Source organism: Leptonychotes weddellii, unplaced genomic scaffold (genome assembly GCF_054177405.1).
Source record: "Leptonychotes weddellii isolate Sample4059 unplaced genomic scaffold, ASM5417740v2 HiC_scaffold_1401, whole genome shotgun sequence".
Taxonomy (NCBI): Eukaryota; Metazoa; Chordata; class Mammalia; order Carnivora; family Phocidae; genus Leptonychotes; species Leptonychotes weddellii.
In genome coordinates this window covers 6,890-14,062 of record NW_027720363.1, presented here as the reverse complement: position 1 = coordinate 14,062, position 7,173 = coordinate 6,890, and the positions used below count along the sequence as shown (strand labels likewise).

The following is a 7,173-nucleotide window of genomic DNA, read 5'->3' as shown; positions in this document are numbered from 1 at the left end:
AGATGGTTCTTGATGTATTCACAAGAGTGTATTTTCCCCTTCCAGAACCATGAGGGGACCTTTCTGGGATGTTCACTTGTGAGAACCTGCTGGACTGCCTAGAGGTAAAGCCCACTAAACCTCGAAGCCTGCAGGTCCCCATGGGGTTTCCCACTCTCAAACTATTCCACATTCAGTCTCTAGCAATTTGTCAAAATTACCATGTAAGTGTTCTCACATGTTTATGTTTCTAGCAGTTTCTGCTCTACGTAAGGAGAGATAGGTTGTGCCTCTCCAGATTTGTCTTTTCTCCAGACTTTGCGGTGATTATTTGCCCTGTAACCTCAGTCCTTTGATGGGTCTAAGATAAGTCATTGATTCTCAGTTTGTTCAGCTTTTTTTTTTTCTGTTTGGAAGTACAGGAGCAATGACTTCCAAGCTCTTTACATGTCCTAACTGAACCTGGAAGTCTGGCGTATGGATTTTAATGGGGTAGCGCAAGACCAGTGAACATAGCATTTGTCCTCTTCCTTTTAGCTGTGTATTAGATATGGGAATAAAGTTGTCCTTGAAAACTGAGCTGTTCCATAAATATTGGCTCTTTCCCTCCTGGGTATAGAATATTTATATGGCTCCCTGTACCTGGCATCTCAGCCCCTAAGTTCATAACCTGGAGTGCAGACTAGAGTTTAGACTTCCAGAACCAAAGTTCTTGGTGGTGAGGTCTGAGCAACTGTGACTTAACCATGGGAGGAAAAAAGTCACCTCTGTCACTACCACTACCACCAAGAGGCAGTGCACTGTCCTACTAAGTGCTTGCTTAGACTAGAATGGCCAGTTTCTGAGTCCTTGGAAGCAATTTTTAAAGAGGCTGCATGGTAGAGAAAGGTCTCTCTCCTCTGGGCTCAACTCTGGAACTTGGCCAGACTTCAGAGCCAGGCAGTCCAAAACCTGAATAGAGACTTTACCATTTACTATTTGTGTCACTTTGGAAAAGGTACTTAATGTTTTTATGAGGCTGTTTATAACTATTTCACAGGGTTCTGGTGCACACTAAATTAGGAAGTATCTGGTATTCTGAAATACCTGCATGTGTCAGGTCTTTCTAGTTCCTTTCAAAATTGTGATCTAGTCATATTATGAGGTGGGCTGGGGAAAGTAGGAAAGAATGGATGAGAACTCCACGGTGGCTTTTCGTGGTCATGATTGGTAAGATATTGCCACTGAGCTCTTTGTCACTGTAACCTCAGTACTTTGTTTAGTGCATTGCTTACCTAGCCCCTTACTACAAGAATGTCATTTTTGCATAAGTGTGCCTCCCTCCTCCTTGTAGTCATGTAGCACAGGGAGGCTGCTCCCAGTTCCGGGGTGAGTCGGCTTGCTAGGGGTAATCCATCCCCTTGTTACCTTCTGGTTCAGGAAGGGGTGGTGATATAACTCTACTCAGTGAGGCATTAGGAGGAGATTGCAGAAGGACTTCTGAGGAAAGTGCCCTCACTCATAAGAAAAGGCCATCAGGAAAGCTTGTCTCCTTTTCTTCCTCAGGAAGTTGCTTGACACCTGCAGCTGTTGAGCTATCAAGCCTCTAGCTTTAGGACACAAGTTGATATTGTGAATAGCAGAAGAAAGCGATGGAAAAAAGTGGCATCCTTACCTGAATCAAACAACCATCATGGCTGCTCTGCCTCAGGACTTCCAATCTGTGGATAATAATTTCTCTATTAGGTTTATTTTAGTTGAGTTCCTTGTTATATGAAAATAGAACAATCCTAAATGATATGTATGCTCAGGCACAAAACAACTCTTCAATGAGCAATAGGTCCTGACTTTTGTCTGTCAGTGAGCACCTACCTCTGAAAACCAGTGTCAGAAACTCATGTTTCCACGTGAAAGGAAAACTGTAGATTCTGAACACCTTGCCTAATGATCGCTAGAGGTCTGACAACTGTGATTGGCTTCTGTTCTATACTGAAAAGGAAAGCTTCAGGCAGAAAACCCAAGCGTTGACTTATCTAAGGTGCTCAGAAGTACATTAAGTGCTTGAGCTCAGTTAGTTTCAGTTCAGAGAGTCACTGTGTGAAAATGCACCCTTGTGAAATATCCACGATGTAGACATTAGAGATGATCTGCTTTCAATTCAGGGGACTGTACTGAGGTCAAAAAAGATAAATTCATAGTGTCAATAGTCAGAAAAATTTGGTTAACTTTCCCCAGGTGCACTGCACTAAGCAATACAGGTATAAGAAGAGGTGAATATTTGGGATTTATCAAGAGCTGAGATTTTGCCAGGGCAGTGAAGCCAGGCACTAGAGGATGAGGGAGGAGAGTAGTAAAAATGATGGACCATGATGGACCATTAAATTGAGAAGGAAGGAAAAGCTGGAGTAGGCTGATACACAGAAAGTAGGAGCTAGGGGACAAGAGGTCTAAGAATACTCCGATTTAAGTTTCTTTATGATGAATAAAGTCCTTTGCTACAGGCTATAAGAAACAAAATCTGATGATGAAGTTAGTGATGGTGATGATGGCAGCTTTTAGTGATAATTAGCACTAGAGGGATATTGATGTAGCATAATGGTAACACATACCAGCTCTAGATTCCAACTACTAAGGTTTGAATCTCAGTACCTCTGCTAACCAATTCAGTGAGCTTGGGTAAGTCACTTAACCACTTAACTGTGTCTCAGCTTCCTCTTTTGTAGAATGGAGGCAACAACAGCACCTACTCCATACGTTCGTTTTGAAGATTAAATAAGTTAATACATTTAGAACCCTTAGGAGAGCATCTGGCTCATAGAAAGCACCCAGTAAATCTTAATACTAACACTAATTACTACTGTAAGTAGTAAAAGGCTCAAGCATTGTGGTCAGACAGACTGGGGTTTGGTTCAGACTTCTAGAGTCCAAATTTCTTCTTCTACCTGTCCTTCTACACTAGTTCTATCTTGCTCATAAGAAAGACTTCAGTACATGATATAAAGAAACAAATGCTAAAATAGGGCCAAATAAAATACTGTATAAGTACAAAGGATGGAGGAATTACTTCCTACCAATGTGCAAAGAGTAAGGGTGAAGGGATCAGAAAGACTTCAAACCCTAGCATTTGAGACTGAGCCTAAAAGGATGATTATGTTTCTCATAGGCACAGAAAGGGTTGCAAGAGCATTGAAGATTGAGGGAACGGTGTGGGGAAAGGCATAGAAGTAGTAAAGCACAAAGTGTAGCTGGGCTGTGCAAAAGCAGATAGTCCAATATGGCTTGAATGCAGGCAAAGTGGAGAAGGGCTTGGACTAGGGTGAGGTATCTGAAAGTGAGTGCCTCTTTAAAATGTGTCCTTATCTCATTCTAGTCCTGGCTCTGACTTGGAAGAATGTGTTGGGAGATGGAGATAGAAAGGTAGAATTGTATGGAAGGGTGCAGGGCCTTGAAACTCTCCATAGAGAACCTGGTAATATTTTATAGATGAGATTCCATTGAAGGTTGCTCTTTTAAAACTAGGGACAAAGTAGAGGGTCAGTGAGTGATAATAGTCCAGCTGTATTGTAAAAAGATACCTTTCTTTCATTCATGACTGAACTGATGACAAATCTGCTCTAATTTTATCCCCAGGCAGCAACATTTTAAGTCAAGTAACATCTGAATGGGCCCTGACATTTATTACTTGAGATAGCTCATAATATTTATCCAGAAAAGGTGCAGAAACAAAAGGGCCATATGAGTGATGAGGTTTCTACTTCAACTACACCCCAGGAAAAAACTGATGGATGATCCTGGCCCCTACATACCCAAGGAGTGATCAGAACAGAGATAATCATCTTCATACTTGGGGACACACACACACACACACACACACACACACACACACACCACATTTACCCTGCCCTTTGGCTGAGATTGAAAAAATCCACAGGTGTTAATTGGCTAAGTATCTGCTTCAGGTTGCACGTGGGACTTAGAGGTATCCAGCCAGGCCACAATGTGAAGTTCCCCAAATATAAATACAGTACTCCCAACAGGAATTCTAGGTGGAGGGAGCTCTAATGAGAAAAAAAATATAGAAATTATAGAGAACTTTAAAAATAATTTAAATTGCAAGTGCTTGCCACAAAAACACATGCTATTTTTTTCACCCATAATATACTGGTGGCCTCTGCCTCCCACATTTTAACTTGTTTATGTATGATACATAGGATCAGCAACAGATAATAATCTAGGGATGGCTGCTAAAAAGTAGGAACGTGTGACACCATTGTTCTGACATCAGTTCTTTGACACCAACTACCTGGACTTAGCATCAGACTCCACAGGTTTAAGGGTGCAGTCCTCAATCCCCAACAATACTGCCCCATTTCAGATCAGATGCCAATTACAAGTCACGGGGGCTGCTCATACTTCTGAGTGACCAGTTATAAATTCAGGGTTTCCCATGACCTCCTCAGGCTTGATAATTTACCAGAACAACGCACAGAACTCACTAAAAGTTCTATACTTAGAATTAAAGTTTTATTATAAAGGATACAGATAGAATAAGATCTGGAAGGGTCTTAGACACACAGCTCCCAAGCCCTCTTCCCATGGATTCATGCCACATCAACCTCCCTGGATATCAGTGTTTTTACCAATCAGGAAGCCCCACAGAGCCCTGAGTTTTCATTCAATATAGACATTATCCATTAAATCCTTGGCCACATGACTGAACCCAAAATCCAGCCCTCCTCCCCTCTCTGAGAATCCCAGTTCACCTGAAGTTCCCACTCTAGTCACATCATTGGTCCCACTGGTGACCAGCCCACATCCTGAACCTATCTAGGGGCCCACCAAAGTCACTTTATTAGCACAACAAATACATTCCTATCAACTCAAGAAATTTGTAGGTGTTTTGAAGCTCTGTGCCAAGAACCAGGAACAAAGGTTAAATATATTCTTTCTTAGGGGCACCTGGGTGGCTCAGTCGGTTAAGTGTCTGTCTTCAGCTCAGGTCATGGTCCAAGGGTCCTAGGATCGAGCCCCACATTGGGCTCCCTGCTTCGTGGGGAGTCTGCTTCTGCCTCTCCCCTCTGCCTCTCCTCTCTGCTCCTGTTATTACTTGCTCTCTCACTCTCTCAAATAAATAAATAAAATCTTTATATATATATATATATGGGAAAGACTATAACCTGAACATTGGACCCAATACTTCTATTACCAGAATTCTGGAAAGTGGGGGGAAGAGGATAATAACAAAGCAGGCAAGAAGTAAGAGCGGAGGAGGTCGTCCTAGGCCTCAATCTCTGCTCAGTCCTAGCTTTTAAATGTAAACAGGAGGGCCTGAAGTATTATTATGGCATGGTTTCAACTCTATACTGAGTATAAAAATAAGGATATGAGAGGGTTTGGGAAAACTCATTACTTCCTGGAGACACCTTCCTAAACTGCATTGGTATCCAATGGATGCATGGGAGGGGGGGCATTCGGTTAGAAAGATGTCAAGGATTCACCAAGGGCTGGTACCTAGGATGAGACCAAAGGAACAAGCCCTAAGAAATGAGCAGAGAAAAAATCACAAGGAAAAGACAAAGTGTCTACAGAGGGAAACATGTGAGACCATCCATAAAATAGTTTCTGTCAGTGGTTCCCAGAAAGAACCTCCTCTGAGGCCCAGGACAGCAGGAGGAGGGAGCCTCAGATCGAATAGCAACTTTTGTGCTCCTAGATGGGAAGGAACTGCTGCCTGGGGCTAAGATCCAAGGATCCTCTTGGGAGTTGAAGAACTTGGTGGTATCCCAATGAGAAATTCCATGTGAAGGGCCTGAAACTTCTAGGTTCCCTCCTCCTGAGTCCGTCCCCCACCCCTTCCCTAGAGTTTCTCAGATTGGGGTTCATTCTACTCTTGGATCTTTTGGAAGCTGGAACTTTGCAATATAAGACAGATGTAACCCTGCCTCTTTTCCCCCATCATCCCCCAATTGTGATCTGGTCTCAGCCATCCCCAATGTCTGGAAGACATATAGACAGTAGAGAGTGCCAACTATGTGAGAGGAAGGAAGTGTAGCTCATAGTTCCCATTGTTGAGGAAAATCTTTTTCTCTACCTTTCTAGATTCTTCTAGCTGGAGTAGGAATTAAATTGACGAGGCAGATTAACAGGAGAAAATAAAACTTAACTTCATACATACAAGGAACCCACACAGCCATGAGATTCCAAAGACAGGCAAAATGAGTCAATTTGTCATACCTAACTAAGAAAAAGTGTAGCGATTTGGGATTTCAAAGGGAAGGAAAGCAATTCAAAAGAAGAAAGAATGAATGTTTGGCAAACAAATGTTAGTGGGGCCATACAGATACAATGGGACATAGAAAGGAATTTTAACAGATACTTTGCTAAATTCCTCCCTGTCAACCATCCCTAGTTCCTATCATACTGTAGTTATCTATGGTGGTAGCTCTCTTCCTGGAGTAGGTTCTCAACCTAAATTATTTTTTTAAAAGATTTTATTTATTTATTTGACAGAGAGAGAGACAGCTAGAGAGGGAACATGAGCAGGGGGAGTGGGAGAGGGAGAAGCAGGCTCCCGGCGGAACAGGGAGCCCGATGTGGGGCTGGATCCCAGGACCCTGGGATCATGACCTGAGCTGAAGGCAGATGCTTAAGGACTGAGCCACCCAGGAGCCCCTCAACCTAAATTATTTTTAGGCAGTTAGTCAGGGAGGTCAAAGTTTCCTCCTGAGCTTTTTGGGCCTCATTTATTTTCAGCTCCAAATAATCCGCATGCCAAAATGGCACATTTTGAGGCAGTGTGCCCTAGGCCCCTACACCATTCTCACAACCGCTTTCCAGATCCAGTGCCTCAGGAGTTCAGGAATTGTCACTTCACCATTTCCTCTCTTTAGGCTCCCCTGACGCCAACTCCCTCCGTGTGTCCCCCTCCCACACCCACAAACAGAATCACTCAGAGCGGGGAGGCTGGGAGTCGGGGAGGGGTGTTCAGAAGGCAGGAGAGAGCAGAGAGCAGGAGAGTCCGAGGCACTCCCTGCACCCGCACCTAGTCTCAGCCACCACCTCCCACCGATGCCATTTCCCGGCCCCGCACCCACCTCCTCCAACAGCAACCGCTGCTTCTCTCACGTCCTCCTCCCGCAGGATGACTTCTTGCCTCTTGAGCTCCTGGGCAAAAGACTGACCCCGGCTAAGACGCTGGCAACAGGCCGAGGGGCT

General features: G+C 43.7%; 1 long non-coding RNA gene across 1 annotated transcript; it reads right to left on the bottom strand.

Annotated features, from left to right (window-relative positions):
* Positions 1-323: 323 nt before the first annotated feature.
* On the bottom strand, positions 324-7,173 carry LOC145718319 (uncharacterized). Its single transcript, XR_014141723.1, has 3 exons — positions 7,053-7,173; positions 3,856-4,016; positions 324-1,679 (listed from the first exon to the last, which is right to left on the bottom strand). It is a non-coding gene; the product is annotated as an uncharacterized LOC145718319 (long non-coding RNA).